General features: G+C 35.3%; 1 protein-coding gene across 6 annotated transcripts in view; it reads right to left on the bottom strand.

The window, feature by feature from the left end:
* The window catches only part of LOC144659504 (uncharacterized), a 40,575-nt gene extending 27,636 nt beyond the window's left edge, over positions 1-12,939 (bottom strand). The window contains exon 1 of one of the 6 annotated variants that reach the window (XM_078519956.1): positions 12,788-12,939. The gene's annotated coding sequence lies outside the window, so the exon portion shown is untranslated. Of the gene's footprint in view, positions 1-280; positions 350-2,087; positions 2,195-3,807; positions 3,883-6,825; positions 6,903-12,787 lie in introns of those variants that run through there. The other 5 variants (XM_078519961.1, XM_078519959.1, XM_078519958.1 and 2 more) reach the window with 5 other exon arrangements.
* Positions 12,940-13,171: the final 232 nt, after the last annotated feature.

Below are 13,171 nucleotides of genomic sequence, written 5' to 3'. Positions count from 1 at the left end.
GCAAAGATCTACAGAAAACAATTATTTATTTAAAAAGTTCGCGATGACAAAACCATGGACGAAGTTAAAACATTAAATAAAATTGTCTGCAATAACTAAGTAGCTCTTAGTAAGATGGCGGCAAAACACGCTTAACACATAGAAATCAATACTTGAAATGAACAAATCTAGCTCCAATCCCATTAACAAGAGAAAATTAAAAAATCAGTTTAAAAACACAGAAAACAAGCTTGTAGTAAAACCAATCAGGGCATAAATTTTATCAGCTTTCTCAACTTACCAAGATGTGAAAACAGCGAAATAATACTGTTGAAAATTAGACTGAGTGCATTAAATTCAGTCTGAGGATTAAGAGACTTCAAACACAATGTTGTTTTCTCTGAACTGAGTTCGCAGATAACAGAACCTGACTTTACTGAATACGATGAGATGTAACATTTATATTGGTTAGCGATGACTTTGTTGGTTATTCGATCGCTGCATTTTTTACTGGTTGAACCAAAAGTGAAATACGATTGGCCATTTCAAAACTCAAATTTCAAACCAAAGCAGGTTCGATAGAAAGTCGTCAAGACAAGTTTTATTTCCTTCCTTTTTCCTTTTCCTTTTTTCCACTTTTATGTTTTAACTACCACGCTCCGACAAGGATATACTGAAGCACGTATTGGTCACAATTTTAGACTACACTAAATTATTTGTAGAACTGGTTTATTGACAAAACGTAACAGCCGTGATTTTAAGCGAATTCATCTTAGTCATAACAACAATAGCATCGTAAATGTCACATGCAAATCTAAACTCTATGCCAGAGATAACCGATTTTGTATTTAGATGTTTTATTTCTTATCTATGAGTTCAGCCCGTTTAAAGAAGTAAAGACAAACAACATTCATGTATGTTGAAGGCGGGAAGGCGCAACCGATAGAAAAAAGAAACGTAAAACAGGGCAATGATCTGCAGAAAACAATTATATATTTCAAAAAGTTCGAGATAACAAAACCATGAACGGAGTTTGTAGCGATCGGACCCAAAGCTTTCGACAACTAACTTGCTAAGGATACGACACCAAGAGGGGATATACTTTACGGACAGAACACTCGAATCACATCGATTTATTCGACCAAAGATTCAAGGTCATATCGTAAACTGAAACAAATACAAGCAGATAAAACTAAGCTAATTTCGAGCATACGAAGGTAATATGTAACATTCCAATCATTCCATTACAAAAGGGTACTAAATTTGGACAGAAACTAAAATTAAACAAAATGAAGCAAAAACAAAAAGATACAACTCTAAAACTAATACAACAATGAAAGGGAAATCTAAAGCGAATTACAAAGCTGTCCCAATGCCTGATAGGGCTAACTAACGTAAATCACGCACAGAAAAATATTCTAAAACCTAGAAGAGCCAATTAAGGCTAAAGCACGCTAAGCTCCAAAAACGATGTAATGAAAATACTTATAAGAACTAGGATAGACAAAGGCGAAACAATAATTCGAGTCACATGGCGAGCTTACAAATAAAAGGCGATATAAAATCATTTTCTTTGCAAAAACTAGAGAAACTGACGAGATAGATCTAAACGCTTAAAGAAGAAAGTTAACAACTTACATAACAGTCCCGCTTGTCAGTACTTGACCAAAAACGACTCCAAAGGTAGAGGCAAGTTATACTAGCTACTAACTCTTGACTTGTCACTTGCCTAACCGAGAACCAACTAACTAAAATGCGGTTCAACGGGACTATATGATTGCTAATGGAAATATCAATAACCTATTGTAACTACATATTTGCGGCTAACATAAACGAATCAAAATAAGTCTCTAAAACAATCTTCAGGATGAGGCGTGTCATCCGCTACAGAGTTCAACAAATCAATCCACGTTATCTGCAATAACTTCAAAACTTTTAGTTTTATCATGATGGCGGCAAAACACGCTTACAAAACGCGTAAAAGTCAGTATTGAAACGAACAAATCTAGCCCCAAACCCATTAAAACGAGAAAATGTACAACGCATTTAAAAATAAAGGCAACCAGCTTGTAATGCAACGAATCGGGGCATAGCATTTATCAACTTACCAAGATGTGGACACAGCAAAACGATAATCCTGTTGAAAATTAGTCTGAGTGTGTTAAACTTAGTCTGAAGATTGAGAGACTTTAAACACAATGTTCTTTTCTCTAAAGGTCGCAGATAACAAAACTGTGAATACGATGATATGTAACCTTGCTATTGGTTGGCAATGACTTTGTTGGTTATACTATAGTTTCTGCATTTCTAACGGGATGAGGTAAAAGTGAAATACGATTAGTCATTCCAAGATCAAATTTCAACCCAAAGCAGGTTCGAAACAATGTCGTTAACACATGTTTTTCCCTGCGGTTTTCCTTTTTTTGACCTATATGTTTTAATTGCTGCGCTCCAACAAGGATATACTGAAGCGCGCATTAGTGAAAATTTTAGACTACGCTGTAAGTTATTTTTAGAGGTGCTAAGCGCAAAACGGAACAGCCGTGATTTTAAACGAATTCTTCCCACTCATAACAACAATAGCATCGTAAATGGCACATGAAAAACCTTTATGTCATGTAAAACACCGACCTTTGCATGAAACCCATAGTGAACACCATGATATATAGGCTCTCGCTAAACTACCAGATGTTTTAAACTTCAAAGCTTGAGTACTGACAAGTGATTGAGAAAGAAAATGAACGCGATGTTCCATTCCTGGATCAAATTCCAGCCCAAAATCACATTGCGAAAAACCCGCAGAGACTTAACTCGGTGTTGTTTCTCTTGTACTCTTTTACTTTACAAATACCAAGCTACAAAAGAGATTTATTGGTTATAAATTTACTGAATAAGCTTTAGCCTGTAAAATCATTTAAATGTAGATCTGACCTAAAATGAAAATATTGATGTTAGGAGTTCTATTTTTTCCTGTTATGAATAATAGATCGAGGGAGGTTCTCTGATGCTACTTGTGACAAAATGAAGGAAAAATCAGTAGACAATATAAGTGTCGTAGAAAACCAAAATGTACAGTTCACTGAAAGTGTTACTAATAGTGATTTTATTCATGTGTTTCAATTTCCTGGTTCAGTATAAAATAATTCGGTTCCCCATTCAAGGATCAAATTGCAATGCAAAACACGCTGTAAAAAACCCGCAGAGATCTCTCTTGTTTTACCTCTTGTACTCTGTCTCTTTACAAATACCAAGTTACGATTGGGTTTTATTGGTCAGAGATTTACTTAATAAGCTTTAGCCTAAAAAACATCTTCAATCTAACCAATAGGGAAAACAATAATGTCAGGAGTTGTATTTTTTCTTGTTATAAATAATAAATCGACAACTGTGTCCCTAATGCTTGAAATCATTTAAAGGTCTTTAAAGAAACGGGTTTAGTTGAAAACCAAAGTGTCTAGCTTTCGTTTCTAAATATATAAATTGTTATTAAGAGAGGTTGCATTTAAATATTTTAATTCTTTGGTTTAAGGTTGGTCCTTAAAAAAACCCGTGAAAGTGGACAAAGATCCACGAAAACAATTTAATATTAATAGAGGTCGGATGACAAAACCATGGACGAAGTTCAACGAATTAAAACAAGCTATTTACAATAACTAGAAAAGTCTTGGTTAGATGGCTGCAAATCACGCTTAACACATTTAATCGATATTGAAATGAATAAATCTAGTCCAAACCCAATAACACGAGAAAATGAACAATTGATTTAAAAACAGAGGCAAAAAGATTGTAACAGCGGAACGTATCAAAACATAACGTTTAGCAACTTACCAGGATGTGGACACAGCAAAATAATCCTGTTGAAAATTAGACTGAGTGGGTTAAACTTAGTCTGACGTTTAAGAGACTTTAAACACAATGTTCTTTTCTCTACTTAAAGGTCGCAGATAACAAAACTGTGAATACGATGATATGTAACCTTGCTATTGGTTGGCAATGACTTCATGGGTTATACGATCGCTGGCATTAAGTTACTGCATTTCTAACGGGATGAGCTAAAAGTGAAATACGATTGGTCATTCCAAGATCAAATTTCAACCCAAAGCAGGTTCGAAGCCCTGTCGCAAGTCAGGTTTTTTTTTTTCCAGTTTTCCATTTTTCTACCTCTATGTTTTAACTGCCGAGTTTCGGAAAAGGATTACTGAAGAACGCATTGGTAACAATTTTACACTAGATTGTAAACAATTTGTTGAACTGGTTTATTGCTAACAGAACGTGACGTGGCAAAAACAAACTTGGATAAAGAAACTATATTTTGGGAAAAATTAGAAGGTTATTTTGGCAAATTTCAGAAAAAGCAGATAAACTTAACTATGTACGCTGACGACCACCAAATGTACGTTAAGGGAACGGACCACGAAACAGTTGGACGCAGTTTGAAAATTCATGGTAGCCAAGCCCTGGCTTGGTACTCAAAGAACTATTTAAAAGCAAATCCAGACAAGTTCCAGTCGCTAAATATCAATCCAAGAAAACTCGATAAGGACAAGAGCGACACAGTCCTCAGCATCGATGACATAGACATTACAAAAACAGAACAAATCAAGCTACTGGGAGTTCACATCGACGATAATCTTGAGTTCACCGAGCATATCCGTGTGCTATGCATTAAGGCCAGCCAGAAAGTCGGAGTACTTTCTCGTCTTCGCAATTTAATACCTTGCAAGGCTAAGCTATTACTGTATAAGACGTTCATTTTACCTCACCTAACATACTGCCATCTAACATGGCAGTTTTGTAAGTCATCGGACAAAAGGAAACTTAAGAGAATTCAGGAACGCGCATTATATTCAGATCCCACGCCGAAACCTATAACGAACTCTTGGGACGGGCAGATCTGCCCACACTATATAATAGGCGTTTACAAGATACAGCAACACTCATGTATAAGGTCAAGAACGGGCTTGCGCCAGACAACGTCTCTGCCCTTTTTGTCCGCAAAGACACTACACACCCGCTTAGAAACAGTGATTTTGTCTTACCGCGTTTTGATACTAAACGCTACGGGAAACATTGTATCAGATAACTTGGACCACTTTTATGGTCAAAATTAGACAAAGATGTGAAAAACTCGCCGACTGTGGCTGCATTTAAAACTAAAATTAGAAAACTCAATCTATCGGACTACGTGAACAACAATAGTAACTGCTGCAAACTCTGTTGCGCTTAAGACATTGTAAATATTAGTTTTTTTAGTTTTTAAATAAGTATTTTAAATATTTTTAGCTTAGCATTATTAATAGTATTTTAGGTATTTTAATTGTGTCCCCAATTAGTCCATAAGGGCTAAACACACAGACACGGTAATAAAGTTTTTATCTTATCTTTTAAACAAACGCATTATTTTTTTTCTCTTAAACTCGCAGAGAAAACAAAACTTGACCTTATTGAATAAGCTGACCTGCAGCCGTCTTGTTAATGGTGGCAATGACTTCATGTGATATATGATCAGTCATATCATCTAACTGGGAACTAAATAGATTTTGACTACAAGGCTTCTAAATACATGTACTTTGGAAAAGCGCAATGCCCGGCTTTATAAAATTCGACGCAGGATCACCGACCTTTGCATTAAACCAAAAGTGAACACAATGTTAAATGAAACAGACTCTAGAAAACTATTAGATGGTTAAAACTTTAAATCTTGAGTGCTAGGAGGTGACCGGTCGAGAAGGAAAATGAACGCGATTTTCCATTCAAGGATCAAATTCCAGCCCATTCAAATAACGTTGGTAAAAACCCGCAAAGACGTAACATGCACAGTGTTGTTTCTCTTGCACTCTTTTACTTAACAAATGCCAAGTTACAAAAGACATATGTTGGTTACAAATTTACCGAGAAGACTTCAGGCTGAAAAATTATTCAAATCTGGCCCAGCGTGAAAATAGTGATTTTAGGAGTTTTGTTTTTTCTTGTTATAAATAATTAATTGGCGAGAGGATCTCTGATGCTTCTTGTGTGAAACTGACGAACAAATCAGTAGACCAAGTGATTGTAGTTAAAAACCAAAATGTCCAGTTTAAAATGTGACTTAAAGTAGTTGTATTGGAATGTTTCAGTTGCCTGGTTTAGGGTTGGTCCCATAAGATAATGGGTGGCGATCCGCAGAAAATAGTTCGATTCGCCATTCAAGGATCAAATTGCAATTCAAATCACGCAGAGAGCTCTCTTGTTTTTCCTCTTGACAATGTACGCTGTTACTTAACAAACACCAAGTAATAACTGGAATTTGTTTGTTACAGATTTACAGAAAAAGCTTTTAGCCTAAAAGCATCCTAAATCGAACCAAAATGAAAAACAGTGATGTGAGGAGTTGTATTCTTCCTTGTTATAAATAATAAATCGACAACAGCGTCTCTAATGCTACTTGTATGAAACTGAGAGACAAATCAATAGAAGAGACGCGTTTAGTTGAAAACTAATGTTTTTGGCTACTTCTCCTTAATATATTAATTGTTATTCAAAGTGATTGACTTTAAATATTTCAATTCTTTGGTTTAAGGTCGGTTCTTAAAAAGAAGCGTAAAACAGGGCAAAGATCTACAGAAAGCGATTATATATTTCAGAAAGTTCGAGATAACAAAACCATTAACGAAGTTCAAAAAATCAAACCACGTTATGTGCAATTCAAAACTTTTAGTTTGAGGGCGCAGAAAACCCTTTTAAAACGAGTAAAAGACAGTATTTAAATGGACAAATTAAGCTCTAATCTCATTAACACAACAAAATGAACAATAAATTTACAAGATTGTAGTACAACGAATCAGGGCGAAACGTTTATCAACTTACCAAGATGCGGACACAGCAAAATAATCCTGTTGAAAATTACTGGCTGAGTGCGTTAAACTTAGTCTAAAGATTAAAAGACTTTAAACACAATGTTCTTTTCTCTACTAAAAGGTCGCAGATAACAAAACTGTGAATACGATGATATGTAACCTTGCTATTGGTTGGCAATGACTTCATGGGTTATACGATCGCTGGCATTAAGTTACTGCATTTCGAACGGGATGAGCTAAAAGTGAAATACGATTGGTCATTCCAAGATCAAATTTCAACCCAAAGCAGGTTCGAAGCACTGTCACAAGTCAGTGTTTCCTTTCAGTTTTCCATTTTTCTACCTCTATGTTTTAACTGCCGAGTTCCGGAAAAGGATTACTGAAGAACGCATTGGTGACAATTTTACACTAGACTGTAAACAATTTGTTGAACTGGTTTATTGCTAACAGAAGGTGACGTGGAAAAACAAACTTGGATAAAGAAATTATATTTTGGGAAAAATTAGAAGGTTATTTTGGCAAATTTCAGAAAAAAAGCAGATAAACAAACGCATTTGTTTTTCTCTAAAGCTCGCAGAGAAAACAAAACTTGAACTTATTGAATAAGCTGACCTGCCGTCTTGTTAATGGTGGCCATGACTTCATGTGATATATGATCGGTCATATCATCTAACTGGGATCTAAATAGATTCTGACTACAAGGTTTCTAAATAATTTGGAAAAGCGCAATGCCCGGCTTTATAAAATTCGACGCAGGATCACCGACCTTTGCATTAAACCAAAAGTGAACACAATGTTAAATGAAACAGACACTAGAAAACTATTAGATCGTTAAAACTTTAACTCTTGAGTGCTAGGAGGTGACCGGTCGAGAAGGAAAATGAACGCGATTTTCCATTCAAGGATCAAGTTCCAGCCCAAATAACGTTGGTAAAAACCCGCAGAGACTTAACATGCACAGTGTTTTTTCTCTTGCACTCTTTTACTTTACAAATACCAAGTTACAAAAGAGATATGTTGGTTACAAATTTACCGAGAAGACTTCAGGCTGAAAAATTATTCAAATCTGGCCCAGCGTGAAAATAGTGATTTTAGGAGTTTTGTTTTATTTTGTTATAAATAATTAATTGGCGAGAGGGTCTCTGATGCTTCTTGTGTGAAACTGACGAACAAATCAGTAGACCTAGTGATTGTAGTTAAAAACCAAAATGTCCAGTTTAAAATGTGACTTAAAGTAGTTGTATTGGAATGTTTCAGTCGCCTGATTTAGGTTTGGTCTGGTAAGAAAATGGGTGGCGATCCGCAGAAAATAGTTCGATTCGCCATTCAAGGATTAAATTGCAATTCAAATCACGTTGTAAAAAACCCGCAGAGAGCTCTCTTGTTTTTCCTCTTGACAATGTACTCTGTTACTTAACAAACACCAAGTAATAACTGGGATTTATTTGTTAGAGATTTATAGTAAAAGCTTTAGCCTAAAAGCATCTTTTAAAAATCGAACCAAAAGGAAAAACAGTGATGTGAGGAGTTGTATTCTTTCTTGTTATAAATAATAAATCGACAACAGCGTCTCTAATGCTACTTGTATGAAACTGAGAGACAAATCAATAGAAGAGACGGGTTTAGTTGAAAACCAATGTTTTTGGCTACTGTTCCTTAATATATTAATTGTTATTCAAAGTGATTGTCTTTAAATATTTCAATTCTTTGGTTTAAGGTCGGTTCTTAAAAAGAAGCGTAAAACAGGGCAAAGATCTACAGAAAGCGATTATATATTTCAGAAAGTTCGAGATAACAAAACCATTAACGAAGTTCAAAAAATCAAACCACGTTATGTGCAATTTAAAACTTTTAGTTTGAGGGCGCAGAAAACCCTTTTAAAACGAGTAAAAGACAGTATTTAAATGAACAAATTTAGCTCTAATCTCATTAACACAACAAAATGAACAATAAATTTAAAAACAGAGGCAACAAGCTTGTAGTACAACGAATCAGGGCGAAACGTTTATCAACTTACCAAGATGCGGACACAGCAAAATAAGCCTGTTGAAAATTACTGGCTGAGTGCGTTAAACTAAGTTTGAAGATTAAGAGACTTTAAACACAATGTTCTCTTCTCTAAAGGTCGCAGATAACAAAACTGTGAATACGATGATATGTAACCTTGCTATTGGTTGGCAGTGACTTCATGGTTTATACGATCGCTGGCATTAAGTTACTGCATTTCTAACGGGATGAGCTAAAAGTGAAATACGATTGGTCATTCCAAGATCAAATTTCAACCCAAAGCAGGTTCGAAGCACTGTCGCAAGTCAGGTTTTCCTTCCAGTTTTCCATTTTCCTACCTCTATGTTTTAACTGCCGAGTTCCGGAAAAGGATTACTGAAGAACGCATTGGTGACAATTTTACACTAGACTGTATACAATTTGTTGAACTGGTTTATTGCTAACAGAACGTGACGTGGAAAAACAAACTGGATAAAGAAATTATATTTTGGGAAAAATTAGAAGGTTATTTTGGCAAATTTCAGAAAAAAGCAGATAAACAAACGCATTATCTTTTTTTTCTCTTTAACTCGCAGAGAAAACAAAACTTGACCTTATTAAATAAGCTGACCTGCCGTCTTGTTAATGGTGGCAATGACTTCATGTGATATATGATCAGTCACATCATCTAACTGGGATCTAAATAGATTCTGACTACAAGGTTTCTAAATAATTTGGAAAAGCGCAATGCCCGGCTTTATAAAATTCGACGCAGGATCACCGACCTTTGCATTAAACCAAAAGTGAACACAATGTTAAATGAAACAGACTCTAGAAAACTATTAGATCGTTAAAACTTTAAATCTTGAGTACTAAGAAGTGACCGGTCGAGAAGGAAAATGAACGCGATTTTCCATTCAAGGATCAAATTCCAGCCCATTCAAATAACGTTGGGAAAAACCCGCAAAGACGTAACATGGACAGTGTTGTTTCTCTTGCACTCCTTTACTTAACAAATGCCAAGTTACAAAAGACATATGTTGGTTACAAATTTACCGAGAAGACTTCAGGCTGAAAAATTATTCAAATCTGGCCCAGCGTGAAAATAGTGATGTTAGGAGCTTTGTTTTTTTTTGTTAGAAATAATTAATTGGCGAGAGGATCTCTGATGCTTCTTGTGTGGAACTGACGAACGAATCAGTAGACCAAGTGATTGTAGTTAAAACCCAAAATGTCCAGTTTAAAATGTGACTTAAAGTAGTTGTATTGGAATCTTTTCAGTTGCCTGGTTTAGGGTTGGTCCCGTAAGATAATGGGCGGCGATCCGCAGAAAATAGTTCGATTCGCCATTCAAGGATCAAATTGCAATTCAAATCACGCAGAGAGCTCTCTTGCTTTTTCTCTTGACAATTTACGTTGTTACTTAACAAACACCAAGTAATAACTGGAATTTATTTGTTACAGATTTACAGAAAAAGCTTTTAGCCTAAAAGCATCCTAAATCGAACCAAAATGAAAAACAGTGATGTGAGGAGTTGTATTCTTTCTTGTTATAAATAATAAATCGACAACAGCGTCTCTAATGCTACTTGTATGAAACTGAGAGACAAATCAATAGAAGAGACGGGTTTAGTTGAAAACCAATGTTTTTGGCTACTGTTCCTTAATATATTAATTGTTATTCAAAGTGATTGTCTTTAAATATTTCAATTCTTTGGTTTAAGGTCGGTTCTTAAAAAGAAGCGTAAAACAGGGCAAAGATCTACAGAAAGCGATTATATATTTCAGAAAGTTCGAGATAACAAAACCATTAACGAAGTTCAAAAAATCAAACCACGTTATGTGCAATTCAAAACTTTTAGTTTGAGGGCGCAGAAAACCCTTTTAAAACGAGTAAAAGACAGTATTTAAATGAACAAATTTGGCTCTAATCTCATTAACACAACAAAATGAACAATAAATTTAAAAACAGAGGCAACAAGCTTGTAGTACAACGAATCAGGGCGAAACGTTTATCAACTTACCAAGATGCGGACACAGTAAAAATAATCCTGTTAAAAATAACTGGCTGAGTGCGTAAAACTTAGTCTGAAGATTACGAGATTTTAAACGCAATGTTCTTTTCTCTAAAGGTCGCAGATAACAAAACTGTGAATACTTGCTATTGGTTGGCGATGACTTCATGGGTTATACCATCGCTGGCATTAAGTTACTGCATTTCTAACGGGATGAGCTAAAAGTGAAATACGATTGGTCATTCCAAGATCAAATTTCAACCCAAAGCAGGTTCGAAGCACTGTCGCAAGTCAGGTTTTCCTTCCAGTTTTCCATTTTTATACCTCTATATATGTTTTAACTGCCGAGTTCCGGAAAAGGATTACTGAAGAACGCACTGGTGACAATTTTACACTAGACTGTAAACAATTTGTTGAACTGGTTTATTGCTAACAGAACGTGACGTGGAAAAACAAACTTGGATAAAGAAATTATATTTTGGGAAAAATTAGAAGGTTATTTTGGCAAATTTCAGAAAAAAGCAGATAAACAAACGCATTATTTTTTTTCTCTTAAACTCGCAGAGAAAACAAAACTTGACCTTATTGAATAAGCTGACCTGCAGCCGTCTTGTTAATGGTGGCAATGACTTCATGTAATATATATGATCAGTCATATCATCTAACTGGACACTAAATAGATTCTGACTACAAGGTTTTTAAATACTTTGGAAAGGCGCAATGCCGGCTTTATAAAATTAGACGCAGGATCACCGACCTTTGCATTAAACCAAAAGTGAACACAATGTTAAATGAAACAGACTCTAGAAAACTATTAGATCGTTAAAACTTTAAATCTTGAGTACTAAGAAGTGACCGGTCGAGAAGGAAAATGAACGCGATTTTCCATTCAAGGATCAAATTCCAGCCCAAATAACGTTGGGAAAAACCCGCAAAGACGTAACATGCACAGTGTTGTTTCTCTTGCACTCCTTTACTTAACAAATGCCAAGTTACAAAAGAGATATGTTGGTTACAAATTTACCGAGAAGACTTCAGGCTGAAAAATTATTCAAATCTGGCCCAGCGTGAAAATAGTGATTTTAGGAGTTTTGTTTTTTCTTGTTATAAATAATTAATTGGCGAGAGGGTCTCTGATCCTTCTTGTGTGAAACTGACGAACAAATCAGTAGACCTAGTGATTGTAGTTAAAGACCAAAATGTCCAGTTTAAAATGTGACTTAAAGTAGTTGTATTGGAATGTTTCAGTTGCCTGGTTTAGGGTTGGTCCCGTAAGAAAATGGGTGGCGATCCGCAGAAAATAGTTCGATTCGCCATTCAAGGATTAAATTGCAATTCAAATCACGCAGAGATCTCTCTTGTTTTTCCTCTTGACAATGTATGCTGTTACTTAACAAATACCAAGTAATAACTGGGATTTATTTGTTAGAGATTTATCGAATGAGCTTTAGCCTTAAAGCATATTAAATCGAACCAAATAGAAAAACAGTGATGTGAGGAGTTGTATTCTCCCTTGTTATAAATAATAAATCGACAACAGCGTCTCTAATGCTACTTTTATGACTGAGAGACAAATCCGAGTTAAGTTGAAATCAAATGTTTTTGGCTACTGTTCTTGAATTTACAAATTGTTATTCAAAGTGATTGACTTTAAATATTTCAATTCTTTGGTTTATGGTCGGTTCTTAAAAAGAAACGTAAAAGAAAGCAAAGATCTTTAGAAAACGATTATATATTTCAAAAAGTTCGAGATAACAAAACCATGGACGAAGTTCAAAAAATCAAACCACGTTATGTGCAATTACGTCAAAACTTTTAGTTTGATGGCGCAGAACACCCTTTTAAAACGCGTTAAAGTCAGTATTGAAATGAACAAATTTAGCTCCAATGAACAAAATGAACAATAAATTTCAAAACAGAGGCAACAAGCTTGTAGTACAACGAATCAGGGTGAAACGTTTATCAACTTACCAAGATGTGGACACAGCAAAATAATCCTGTTGAAAATTAGAATGAGTGCGTTAAACGTAGTCTGATGATTAAGAGACTTTAAACACAATGTTCTTTTCTCTAAAGGTCCCAGATAACTAAACCTTACTTCTTTGAATACGATGATATGTAACCTTGCTATTGGTTGGCGATCACTGTGTGGGTTATACGATCGCTTGCATTAAGTTACTGCATTTGTAACTGGATGAGCTAAAAGTGGAATACGATTGGTCATTCCTAGATTATATTTCAACCCAAAGCCGGTTAGAAACACTGTCGTTAAGTCAGGTTTTCCTTCCGGTTTTCCATTTTTCTACCTCTATGTTTTAACTACCGCGCTCCGACAAGGATATACTGAAGCGCGTA

The sequence above is a fragment of the Oculina patagonica genome, chromosome 7 (genome assembly GCF_052425735.1).
Source record: "Oculina patagonica isolate OP01 chromosome 7, crgOcupat, whole genome shotgun sequence".
Taxonomy (NCBI): Eukaryota; Metazoa; Cnidaria; class Anthozoa; order Scleractinia; family Oculinidae; genus Oculina; species Oculina patagonica.
This window is presented reverse-complemented; position numbering and strand designations above follow the sequence as displayed.